Genomic DNA, 13,572 nt, shown 5'->3' with positions numbered 1-13,572 from the left:
CCACTCTCCCACCCCGCCCCAAAGTGATATCTAATAACCTAGGAGGCTCCAGGGCACAGGCCCCAGCAGAAGACAAAGTACTAGCTCCAGGAAAGAAGAGACTTCGCCCTGAGCCAAGTGCGCATGCGCCTGTGCGAGCAGGCATGTGCATTGGGGGTCGGGGAGGGTGTTGATGGTAGAAGCTCCAAGCCCAGTTATCTGTGCAAGGCAGGGTCATGACTGTATGTCAGCAAAGGCGGAGAAACCATGAAATAACGACAATCATTCACAGTTGATTGTGAGATGAAAACACTCTCTCTGGATGATAACAGTCCCATCTAGAAATATAAACCACATGGCTGATGTGCATCCCATTCAGGTGGATCCCCTTTCCTATGCCAGATTGGGAACTACATATATTTAGAATTTTTTAAAATCCATCTTGTCAGTATTTCAGGTAGGTGGCTGAGTTACAAATTGAGAGAACTGTTCCATAGACTATACTGCAAGACTTTGATCCTTTTTGAATTAATTCGTCAGCAATGGAATAAAAGGAAGAGAGACATTTGGGGTAAGTGAGAGGGAGCACTTGGGCAGGGGACAGCTTTTCTTTGAATCAAAAAGCCCTTCTTAGCCCTATTGTTCTATACTGAGCTGCTTTCGAAAGGGTAAAAATGGAGCCAGAATTTGGCCCCAGTTTTTTCTGATTCTGAAGCCTTTTCCAAGACAGAAAATTGGGATAACTGTTTTTTTTTTTTCCTTTCCAGCATTTCTACTTTCCATTTATTCCTTATTTTGAGCTCAATAAATGTTGATAGGCATAAGATGCTGATGGAGAAGGTAGACGTATTACGTAACAACCACAGTTATGCACTATTTTTACTGGAAGCGTTGAAAGTCCTATTCTGTGTTAGGGTGACTTTTACTCTCCTGCCTGGGTACTTTTTCAGCAACAAATTAATTTTGGTTCCTAGAGAGCAAGATGCTATGTGATATACTGCCCTGGCAAAATAAAAAATAGATTTTCCCCACAACTTCAAACATAGTGCTAAAATATAAAGATAGTACCCCCCATCTTTTTTTTTTTTTTTTGGTCTACATTGACTTGAAAACTTTTGATAAAGTACATTGTTGTTCCCTGGTTTCTAAGCCGACATTGGCAGTCACTGAATGCATCCTTTCTTTCAAAGGAAAAGAAAGAAAGGAAGAAAGGAAGGAAGGAAGGAAGCAAGCAAGCAAACCTTGGTCATCCTGGCTTAAACACGAAAATGAAACAGAGGTACAAAACAAGGTAGTTTCACAGAGCAAATGGTGCAGCCCAACCCCCCCCCCCCACTTACTGTATGCAGCTTGAGCAAAACCCACTCCTTCTGTGCTTCTGCATATGAAAAATTAGGCTGTAAAAGTGTCAGCCTTCTTTTGTCAGGAATAGCTAGTAAAAAATAATTGGAGGCCATTTAATAGATATGATGCACAACATTCATAAGATAGTTAGTCCAGGGATCCTTAATATGTTGCTCCTGAGCTTCCTCATGCCAGGAAGAAAGAATGTTGACATGTGGGGAAGTTATAATATGGCCTATTAAATGGAGAGGCTATAACAGAATTCAGCTTCCCAAGACCATTCCCAGCAAATTGAAAATCTCATCCTATGCCCTTCCTCCATGATATTGGGCATCTCTGCACTGCATCTGTTTTAACAAAACATTGGGTATTTCCCGCCCATCTGTTTCTATTGGATTCCCTCCCCCCCTTCTCCAAAGGAGCTGGCATTATAATGTCAGACAAACGATTAGAACAACCATGCATAGTTCTAGACACCAATGAATAAAATATATCCAAGACTGCACATCCCTAGAGTGTATTATTCCACTTACAAAGTGGTATGATTGACATTGGGGAGTATGGCAGGGGGGATTCAAGTATTTTTGAGTTGTGGGGTTATTTTCTGGTAATTGCCTGACTTGAAACTTTAGTTTGTCAATCAGGCAGTTCTCTTAGCCCTATAAATGAGGTGCTTCTTTTTTTTTTAAGAGAGGGGGGAAGTGGGTATTAAAGGAGAACTGAGAAAGTGGCTAAGCTCCACGGGCCCTTTTCCTTGTCATATAATTGTTGTCAAAAAGATTCACTATTATGTCTGGGGATGAGGGAACTCCATGGCATTTCACTTTCAGTAAAAACGTCTCAAATCATTTTTCAAACATTTTGAGGTTTGGCACAAACCTGAAATCCATCTTGCCAAGCACTTTCCCCCCTTAATTTTCAAACCCATGTGTCTTTCAAGGGAAATTTAATCCGTATGTTTCTGATTCATTTACACTTAACTCATCAAAAAAAAAATGGTGTTTTGTAAGAGCTATTTGATGTTCAAGGGGTCTTACGGGCTTCTCTCTTTTTATAAGTCTGAAAAGCCTTTCTTTTTGAGAACCAGAAAATCGTATTTTACCAGCTATAAGCCAAATGATTTGAGCTGTGTCTAAAATGAAGAACCTGCTGAATTTAGGAGGGAAGAAAACAGCAGGCACAAAGCCATTGATAAACATCCTCCTGTCTGCCTGCTCATAGCTGGTGGAAGACCTTTCAAACTCACTCCTTCCCGGAGAGGCCTGTCCCCTGAGGACAAGGCCAGCTGTGAAGCTGAAACAGGAAAGAACTACACCCCATGGCAAAAATTCCCTCTGATTCTAGAGATTTGCAATTGAGATTCCCACCTCAGAATCAGTGGAAATAAAACCTGTTGCATCTCATGAGATGAATCTGTTGCCTAGGAAATAAAACAATCATCAAATGCCTGAACTAGGAAAGACAGAACAAGGTTTCTAGACGGGTAGTATTGGGATTATCTTCCAAGGACCTCTGGGTAGAGGGGGTGAGTAAGTTACTGGAGGAGATATGGACCAGATGGGGCTCTTGTTTCCCATTCTGGACTTCCACACAGCAAGATGTTGGTGTTTATTTGTTTGTTTGGTTTTGTGGTACTGGGGATTGAATCCAGAGGTGCTCTATCACTGTGCTTCAATCCCAGACCTTTTGAAGAATCTTAGGGTCTCGCTAGGTTACCCAGGCTGGCTTCCAACTTGTAATCCTCCTGCCTCAGGCTGCCAAGTCACAGGGGTTACAGGTGTGTACCAGTGTGTCTGGTTGCACAGGAGGGTCTTAAAGAAAGTAATCTAGGATAAACTTAGTTTGAAAATAAGTGCCTTAATTTTTGTAAGAGGACATGTAGGTCCAGGAAAGGCATCTTAGAGTTGGGAGAGAGGGTATCCCAGGTCTCCTGACCCTGGCCCAATCACTGCAGTGACCTTCCCACTTTATCAGAGTTTTTCAAGTCTGGGTGCAATTCATCAGTAGGAAAATTTGCAAGAAATTGGTGAAAACAAGTTAATCTGACATCACTAGGACTTTAGGAAAATGAATGAGTATAATACATGGATCAAACAATATGCACAGTAAAGATTAAGAATGCATGTATAGAGTTGTCCTTCAGCATATTGGGGAATGGGTTCCAGGAACACCCCTGCCATACCAAAATCTGCAGATGTTCATGTTCCTTGCATAAGATAGCATAGTATTTGCACATAGCCTTTGCACAATCTCCTGTATACTTGAAATCATCTCTAGATTGCTTATAATACCTCATATAACGTAAATAGTTGTTCCACTGCATTGTTTAGGGAATAATGGTTAAGAAAAATATTCCATACAGAATTAATATTTTTGTCAGATATTTTTGATCTAAGGCTTTTGAAGCCTAGTTGGCAGAACCCACTGATACAGAACATTGTGCTGACTGCATACATATCTATAAACTGACACATGATAATATTGGACTGTAATATTAAATAAAATTCTTGCTGCTGTTACTCATATCAAAACAGTTTCAAAACCACTTTGCCATAGAGAAAACCATGTTTTGTTCGCTGATAATGAAGCCAATGGCACTTTTCAGTTTGCCTCATTAGATATCAAAGGGCTAGAAAACTCAACATGCCCATTCAATCCTACTGACCACTGCCCTGTTCTATCAGAGGTGGCTTTAGCCAGTTTGGGACAAATAGGTAAAGAACAAATGGGTTGGGGAGGAGGTGGACAACTAATTGAGAAAAAAAAAATGGTCATGTTTGTCTTACAGTGACTGACAAACAGCAAGCAGGATTTCCCATGTGCATTTTCCAAACACTTAACCATCATTAATTAGTTACAAATATCCTTCCAAGTTCGGGAGGCACAGTAGCTCATCTCCACACTACAGAGTTTTGGAGACTCCCAGAAAGCTGAATATTATGGCACCTGGCTAATGGCTGTGGGAAGATGAATTGGGGTAACTGGCCATGCAGAATCTTGTGATACAGCATTATGAACAGTGATGCTCAGCCAGCGGCCTCTGTACCTGCCAGACTAAGAGCTGCTTCTATGGGAAATGTATACAAGTCACTAAAAGCACTATGAATGACCTTTTGCTCTCTTTTTTTCAGAATCGTAATGAAGTGACAAGTCTTCTGTGGTCACAAGGTGGGGGGATCTCTTTGGGACTGAACTGTACAAAAATGGAGCTGTTTGGGAATTATGGTCTAAAAACTTCAGGTAGGGAGGCAGAGGGAGGAAGCAGCATGATTCAGAGTCCAGAAGTCACATCCTGCAGGTGGGTGGGTGCTGGTTCTGGGGTGGCTTCCAAGTTCAGTCCTCATCGAATATACACTCAGTGTAGCCAGGGCTCACCAGGGAGAGGGCGGGAAGAAGAGAATGGGGGGAAGCAAAGAGCTTGAACTCAGGTTGCTTATCTCATGTCATTTGTAGCTCATGACTTTTGGACCAAGGGTCAAGATGCTCCACCCCCCTAATGGGACCCCTTGTTTTTGACTGGGAGCCAAAACCAAGTTATCTTGTCTGCTTCCCACTCCTCCTTCCACACCAGAGGGTGGAATCTACCCAGCCAGGGGCCTCCCAGCTTCTGGAAGCCCTGCTAACCTTGGGGCTCTATGGGTCACTCTTCTGTGTCCCTGCACATTTAAATCTTTCTTTACACACTGCCCAACCCTCCATCGCAAGGAGCCGGGATTCCAAAGAGAACTGAGAAGGATTGGCTTGTGCAAAACGATGGAGTTCCTGGCACCAGAAGCAGACTGGCCGGGCAGGACAGAAATGTGCTTCCCAGGGCCTCAAGAGCTTGATTCTTCCCCTGCTGCCAAGTGGCCTAATGGTATCAGGTGATTCTCTTCACATTTGTAGGTGACCTCAATTTCTGAATCTGTAAAATTGTTGAGTTGGACTGCATGATCTCTAAGGTTCCCACATGATCATTGCATTTATAATGCTAAGATTATTATTCTACTGCTAAGGAAGTTCCCGATGGTGAGAGTGAATCCAAATCAAATGACATTCCTTAGGTCCTGTACACTGACACTTCCTCTTTGTCCTTGGAGGAAGGAAATGGCAAAGAGCAGCCATGCCCTGAGCTAAGGCAAGATCCAAATGCAGAATAATCCTCTGGCTAGAGGGAGGTCACCACATGATCCACATTAGCGTAGATGCTGGTGAGAGCAAAACTAGAGGTGAAAACGCAACTCGAGAGCAATTTACAACTATGTTTACACTAAATGGGTTTATTATAATTGCTATTATTATGATTAATTCCAGAGGAATTAAATGGGATCAGCCCTCAACTGCAAAGTGTTGCTGAGCAGACTGAAGTATTATAATAAATAAGAAGGCCAGGAAGAGGTATATGCAAAATAAAAATTAATTGATACCATGTAAAAAAGAAACCTACTGTTTAACTAAAAAGGATGAAAGAAAGACTCAGCTATTCTTGGTACTGAAATGAACGAATGTAGATCTCCTTCTTCTCCTCCTTCTTTTTTGTACTGAGGAGCAAACCAGAGCCTCATGCATGCTAAGCAAACACTCAACCACTGAGCTATATCCACAACCCTAAATTAGATCTTTTTTTTTTTTTTTTTTGTACTGGAGATTTAACTCAGGGACACTTTACCACTGAGTAACACCCCCAGCCCTTTTTAATTTTTTTTTGAGACAGGGTCTCATTAAGTTGCCTAGGCTTCACTAAATTGCTGAGGCTCGTCTTGAACTTGTGATCTTTCTGCCTCAGCCTCCTGAGCCACCATGATTACAGGTGTGCACCATCATGCCCAGCCTTAAAGTAGATCTTAAACCTGATCTTCTGACCAATCAAGAGTTGGTAACAGCCAGTGGTATGATTTTCTTCTTACATTTCTATCTGCTCATGACCTCACTTGTATTCTGTAACTCAATTTACCTTTCTGGAAGAAAACTGATAAATGACAGTATTTCTCATCATATTTTTGATGCCTGAACTATATCAGCATCCAGACTTCCGAAAAGCTAGGTAGTTCTATTCTTAAATAACATCTACTTGGGCTGGGGCTGTAGCTCAGAGGCAGAGCACTTGCCTAGCATGTGTGAAATACTGGGTTCGATCCTTAGAACCACTTAAAAAAGGAACAAATAAAATAAAGGCATGCTGTCCATGTACAACTACAAAAAAATTTTTTAAATAACATTTACTGAGCACTTTTTATGCTAAGTGCATTACGGTAGTTATAGATTCCATTTCATAGGTAAAGTAAAGGAGGCTAAGAAAGTTTCAAACAATTGTCAAAAATCACATAGCTAGCAAATGGCAAAGCCAGAATTGAAACCTAGATCTAAATCCAGTCACAGGGCACAAAGGCATTGGGCCATATTGAAAATGAACAATCACACTCCTCCTTTACAGAAGAGTGTGTGTGTGTGTGTGTGTGTGTGTGTATAATCATATATTTTGTTATCTTTAACATAGGTGGTATACTTCTTTACTTCTTAAAGACAAAAAAAAGACATAATAAAATTGGAGTGGACATATAAACAATACCAAGTATTAAGATGCAGAGAACCAAGCTGTAAAAGAAAAGTCTAAGAATCTAGGGTAAGGGAGACCCACCAAAGATGGGCACAAAGAATTCCAAATACTCTCAGATCCTAGTCCTATACAGGCACGGAGTTACTGCCCATTCACTGATGTGTGTGTCCAATACTGCTGTCCCCACCTCCTTCATCAAAAAGAGCTTGTTTTGTAGACTTTCCTTTAGCAGTGACATGGGGCCTATGGAGGGCAGAAGGGCAGAGCCAAGTGGACACATGGGTCCCAAAGGCTGCAAGAGGGCCAGCTGGCCTCCCTGCCATTTCAGCTCATGCTGCTCTCAACATGACTTCAATTGTTTAAAGATCTTTTGATTTAAAAAACAAAAATTTCACGGGCTCCTAAAGCGCAGTCGCTCCTGGTAGGCATTCCTTATACTAGACAGCCTCTCGGCCCCGTTTTCCCATTAAGATGAGTGATTGAGTGAGTGCATTAATGGATACCTTGGTGTTGGTCTGGAGCCATGTTATTGCTTTTTCCAGGCTTTGCTTTTGTGGACACATCCAGTTCTATTTCAGACATTCAGATGGAAAAGAAAACATTTATAAGGTGGAATGCAATTTTGAGCATCACATGGAAAGAAAGGAAGACTTTGTTGATAGCTGGATGGATCGTGGTTATTTTATAACTACTGTCCCACTCTCTATAATGATAGCAAACTATTGATTAATTCTTCTTGGGCACAGTGTTGCCTCATCAATCATTAAATAAGCTCTCCATCCCATGTAGGTACAGGAAAAAAAAAGATGTATGGCCTTGTTATAAAGTGTTTGTGTACTATGTAGTGGACTCTAGAGTGCTAAATCAAGTCAACTCAGTTTTCAAGCATATAATTTTTTGAAGAACTGCTCTCGTTGTAACCAAAATTCATGAAAGCACCCAATCTCGAGCCCACATTCCAACCAAACTGGAAAAGCCTGCATAAAAGTTGTAAACTGAAATCTGGGCCACAGAATTTTCATAAGCCTGGCCCATGTTTGTCATCGCCGTCATTTTCCTTCCTCCTCTTGGCTATTTCCCTATGTCTGTGCTCTCTGACTGTCCGCTCAGGCAGAGACTTGCACATACATCTTTCTATACTCCGATGCAAAGGGCAGTCCCCTTTGAGGGTCATGAGAACCAAATAAAGAGAAGGCCGGAAGGAAAAGCCAGGATCTCACTTGTAGCTGCTGCCATTTCTTGAAATTCAGGTCCATATTCGCCCACCCTGTTGTCTGTCAGGCCTGCAGAGGTTAATTCTCAATACTACATTGTGTTAACCTAGTTTTTCTGACTAATGCTTACTATGTAAAGTCTTTTTTTATTTTGGGTCCTGGAAATTGAACCCAGGACCTGGAGCATGCTAAGCATACACTCTCTCTGAGCTACACCTCCAGCCATTAAGTAAAATCTGAACCCATGTTTATGTCGCACAGCTTGAGACACCCTAGGGCCCAATCCCAGCACAGATTTGCACATCCCACCATGGATGTGCCTTTTGAGCCCCATCGATGTCACATAATTTGCCCAACTCTGCCACCGTAGCTGTTTCTCACTTGTCACTTTTGAAGTCCCCTTCTCTTCAATCTCCCAAAACATCATTTATATACCTCCAGAAAAAATATGTGAGAGGGAGACTGCAAGTTTAAAAGGTATCCTCGCCCAGCTGAAAATAGGCCTCTCATACACATGCTATTGCAAAGAAAAACTTATTTTAGAGGACCGGGGGATAGAAACCAGTTCTCAAGACTGAATTCATTCACTTCCCTTGAACTTCATTTTCTCCTTCACAAAGTCCAACTGAGCATGAGTGAGACAACAAGAGTCCTTTCTCGAAACCCATTTTCTATTATCGACCCTCAATCCAACCACCTAGGCCACGGGGAATCTGGCAGGTTTTATCAAGTCCTAGTCTTCAACTCACTTTAACTAGAATCATCCTTTTACGCCTCTGTTTCTAGCACCTGATGGGATCACAGACCTCATTGACTTCCAGAATTAAAAAGAAAGTGACATGAGATGGGAATAGTGGCACACACCTGTAATCCCAGCAACCCAGGAGGTTGAGGCAGGAGGATCGCACATTTGAGGTCATCCTGGGCAACTTAGTGAGAACTTGTTTCAAAATTTAAAGGGATGGGAACTAGCTAGGTGGTAGAGTGCTCTTGTATGCCCTCCCCAGGATCACAAAAGAAGAAAGAAGGAGGAGGAGGAAGAGGAAAAGAGAAAAAAAAAAGAAGAACTTCACAGAAGAGAGGCTGGGGAAAGAAGAGGTATGAGTGATGTCCACAATAAGATGGCAGTTAAAGTCTAGGGAGGCTGCACCTGCAGCTGGGATTGATGCCAGGAGTGTCCCATACAGCCTTAAAAGTCACCTTCACCTGTCACCAAAGCTCCACATGTTCTGGGTTATCCTCATTTTATAGAGAGAAAATAGAACCAATGACACAGAGAGGTTCTGTGGCTTGTCAAAGTCACACAGATAGAAAGTAGAAGAGTGATTTGAGCTGGACCACAGTGGCACACTCCTATAATCCCGGAAGCTAAGGAGGCTAAGGCAGGAGGATTGCAAGTTCAAAGCCAGCTTCAGCATTTTAGTAAGGCCCTTAGCAACTCAGTGAGACCCTATCTCTAAATAAAATATAACAAAGAGCTGGGGATATGACTCAGTGGTTAAGTACCCTTGGGTTCAATCCACAGAACAACAACAACAACAAAATCTGGAAGTCAAGGAGGTCTGAGATGATATCAAGTGCAAGAACAGAGGCATAAAAGGATCTTGCTCTTTTCAGGAGACCAACCTGTACTTCTTTGACCAGTATCCACTGATGTGTTCAACAATGAAAAAATGGGAAGGCAAAGAGAAAGAACCCTGAGCTTGGCATTAACTTATGGCCACACTTAGCCATGGACAGACATCACTATGCTCCGTGCCCCTTTTGTTATGTCACCATAACTCCTCCTCCTCCTTCATCTAACACTGAAGCATGGCTCCTGAGACCCTGTGGAAGGCAAAGCCACAACTGAAGCCACACCCCCAGGAAATGGGAAACATGAACAATGTCATCAGGATTCCCCAACTGGCTGTCTGAGGACTCATAGACAGGCACAGCTCTCAGCTCTCTCTTTACCAAATCATGGTGGTGGGGGAACGTGTATCCGTGATGGCAAGTGAGACCTAGTATGATTGGCAAGTCCGACCCTCCATTTTCATATCAGTGAAAACAATGTACACAGAGAAGAGTTCAAGATCTGAACTGGGACAAGTTGAATCAGATTGATGGATTGTATCAATGCCCGTATCCCGGTTGTGGAATTGTACTAGAGTTTTGCAAGATGTTACCTTTGGGGGTACCTGGGTAAAGGGTATGTGTGATCTCTCTGAATTCTTTTTCTCTCTCTCTCTCTTTCTCTCTCTCTCTCTCTCTCTCTTTCTCTCTCTCTCTTTCTTTCTTTCTGTACTGGGGATTGGACCCAGGGCACTTTACCCCTAAGCTACATCCCTAGCCCTTTTTATCTTTTGAGACGGAGCCTCACTTAGTTGCTGAGGCTGGTCTCGAACTTGCGGTCCTCCTGCCTCAACCTCCCGAGTCTCTGGGAGTACAGGCGTGTACCACCACACCTGGCTCTGAATTCTTACAACTGTACGTGAATCTACATTTATCTGAATAAATTTTTCAATTAAAAAACAACAGCAATCAAAGGAAACCCCCCCCAAACAAATAAAGCAGTCATCAAATAGTGAAATTAATGGCTGTTACCCTTCTGGGTTACCATGAGTAAGGGTGATGAACCAAAACAACAGAAGTGCCACCTAGTGTCACAGGTGACACAGAGAGAAGGAACACAGGAGAGGTGAGTACTCCTCGCCTTGTCTCTCAGTCAGTCAAGGCATTTCTGATCATGGGTGAACAACTCACAGCCAAGTCAACATAAATTGTAATGCTCTAAAAAAAGCAATCATGCCCTCTTTATTCCTGAGGAGTCCCAAGCATACAATTGGCACTTGCCAAACTATGCACAATGACTAATAACCTTCACCATGGATTTCATTTCAGCTCGAGTAATTTCTCTCCACAGATCAGCGTAGTAATAGTCCTTCCCTACGCACAATTAATTACAATGAGGCTACTATCCCAGATACAAAAATAAAGACTTTATTAAAAGACTACTACTTTGGAATTTGACCAAGGAATAGAAATAGTGTCTAAAAAAAATTTGTCTTTCTGGGGCTGGGGCTATAGCTCAGTGGTTAAGCACCTGCCTCACATGTGTGAGGCACTGGGTCCAATCCTCAGTACCACATAAAAAATGGATAAATAAAGAAACTGTGTCCATCTGCAACTAGAAAAAAAAATTCTAAAAGAAATTTGTTTTTCTAACAAGTTCATAAGTTTCGCCTTTCATGATCTCTAAAAGTTTTAAATCTTAAATCTTATTTAAGAAATCGATATCTGTCCCTGAGGGGCCAGGGATGTAGCTCAGTGGTAGAGCATGTGACTAGCATGTAGGATACCTTGGGTTTCATCCATAACATCGCAAAACAAAACCACAGCAAAAAACAAAACTTGATCTTATGTTGTAATTATAGAAACATATCAGATCGTGATGTATTCTTTTGGAGGAATAATTTTGCCCCTTAACCCTGCCCTGCACTGTCTGAGCAACTGAAGCACAACAGCATCTGTGTTCTTAGCACTATTTTGTGAATCTAAAGAACATGCAGGAACTTTTCGGGAAATTTACCAGGCAGGTAAATTTCCTGTCTCTTCTACCACTCTTTTTAACAAACTAACCTAGGCAATTATGTCTCATTGAGGTCTTCTCACAGGTAACACTTAAAAAGTAAGAATTTCACTACATAAGGAATCTGCATTCCAGAAAGCAAAAGCAAAGGAGGAAAGAGAAGTCTCTCTGCATCCTTCCCCGTTCATTTCTTCTCAGGCACTAATTCATCTTGAATTTAAAATGTATCTTTCTCTGAAATGTTATGCCAAGTACCTTTCAGCATTACCCCAAATAAAAACAAATAAGCAAACAAACAAAACTCAAAAACCAACAACATAGAAAACAGACCCAGAACTTTCCAGAAAGAAGTGACTTGAAAGATCATCTAAGGTCAATTTGGGAGGGAAGGGCTTATTGCCCACCTCGTCAAGTCCTTCACTGTAAAACAGCACCCCCCGACACCTATGTTTAAGTGATGCTCTCAAGGTCAAGTTCAGGGTTAGCCTCTCATCTTCTACCTGATCAAGCTGTTTCCTCCAAAAATTACTTCTACCCCCCCCCATTCCTCTGCCCAAAAATGGAGCAAGGGGAGAAGACCTATAAATGATCAATCACATCCACAACATTCATGAAAAAAATCACGTAAGTGCCCCACACCTTAGTGTACACCCAGCTGAAGATGGTCAAGACTAGGAAGGACACACGAAGTTCAGGAGAACCCAGAGTCTAGATGTGGGTGTTGGGCTTACTCTTGCCTTCTAGAGACCACCTGTTTGTAACTAATGATGCTGGATTTTTTTCAAAACGCACTCAGCCTGGGCAATGCTAGATCTATTTTATGAAATAGAGATGTGGGAATAATTTTCAAAACATAAAAATCTCTCTCTCACTGTGAGATCCTTAAAGCATCAGGAATAGTATCATTGACCCTTCTTCATGCATTAACAGTTTATTCCTTACTCTCAAACATTAACTAGCTGTTCCTGAAACAAATCAATCAAGAAGTTTTTAGCATCCTTCCCGGTACCCCCATATATTATCTTCATATTAACTCAGGAATCTGAGTCGTCAAGACAGCCCTGGATTAAGTTCACCGTCAAGTGGAACAACAGAAAGTTAAAATTCTCAAGTGAATGCACAATCGATGTTCACCTTAGCTGAAATAATAGGTGAGGGTTTATAACGACTTTTAAGAATCATCATATATTACTTTAAAAACCCACCCAGTCATTTCTTAATAATAAGTGGAATAACATTTTCACATGCAATACAACCCACCAAATAGTTTTCTGGTCACTTATAATTCACCAGTTACACTCAAAAAGTTCCCCACACCCACACACCATCACTTTGACCCTTCCCTTCACGAAAAAACAACAGTTTTTGAGCCATTTAAATGGGAGAGAGGGAGAGAGAGAGAGAGAGAGGGAGAGGGAGAAAAAGTGAGAGAGAGAGAGAGAGAGAGAGAGAGAGAGAGAGAGAGAGAGAAGAGAGAGAAAGGAATATATCCTGGTGGAAAATAATATACAGCTGTGATAATATCATGTTTTTTAAAATACCATAATATAGTTTTACTTTTAATAATAAAAGATAAAAAAGGGGTGTCTGTGAATAATTAGAGATTGCAGTCTGAAGCCAGTTACAGTCACTGCAATTGATAATAAACTGAAAACCCCTTGAGAGCAGGTAAATGCTTTGCAACCCTGACCCCCTGGCTCTCACGTTACTTAACTACCCTGCGGTTCTTGCATTACATCACCATTCGAGCGATTGGTCCCTGCGTTTTAACTCTCTCCCTGTCTCCTCTGATTAGGAGCGACACCGCAGCAAAGAAACTTCCACCGAGTTTGCTCTTTCTCGCTTCGCTTTTTATTTGTGGCCTTTTTGCTCCTGTGGCTTTGGTTTGCTTGTCTTTCTTTTTCTTTTTTCTTTTTTTTTTTTTTTTT

General features: G+C 41.7%; 1 protein-coding gene across 9 annotated transcripts in view; it reads right to left on the bottom strand.

The window, feature by feature from the left end:
- Positions 1–13,572, bottom strand: part of Creb5 (cAMP responsive element binding protein 5) — a 401,653-nt gene that overhangs the window by 126,847 nt on the left and 261,234 nt on the right. The window lies entirely within an intron of this gene.

Source organism: Marmota marmota, unplaced genomic scaffold, assembly GCF_001458135.2.
Source record: "Marmota marmota marmota unplaced genomic scaffold, marMar, whole genome shotgun sequence".
Taxonomy (NCBI): Eukaryota; Metazoa; Chordata; class Mammalia; order Rodentia; family Sciuridae; genus Marmota; species Marmota marmota.
This window is presented reverse-complemented; position numbering and strand designations above follow the sequence as displayed.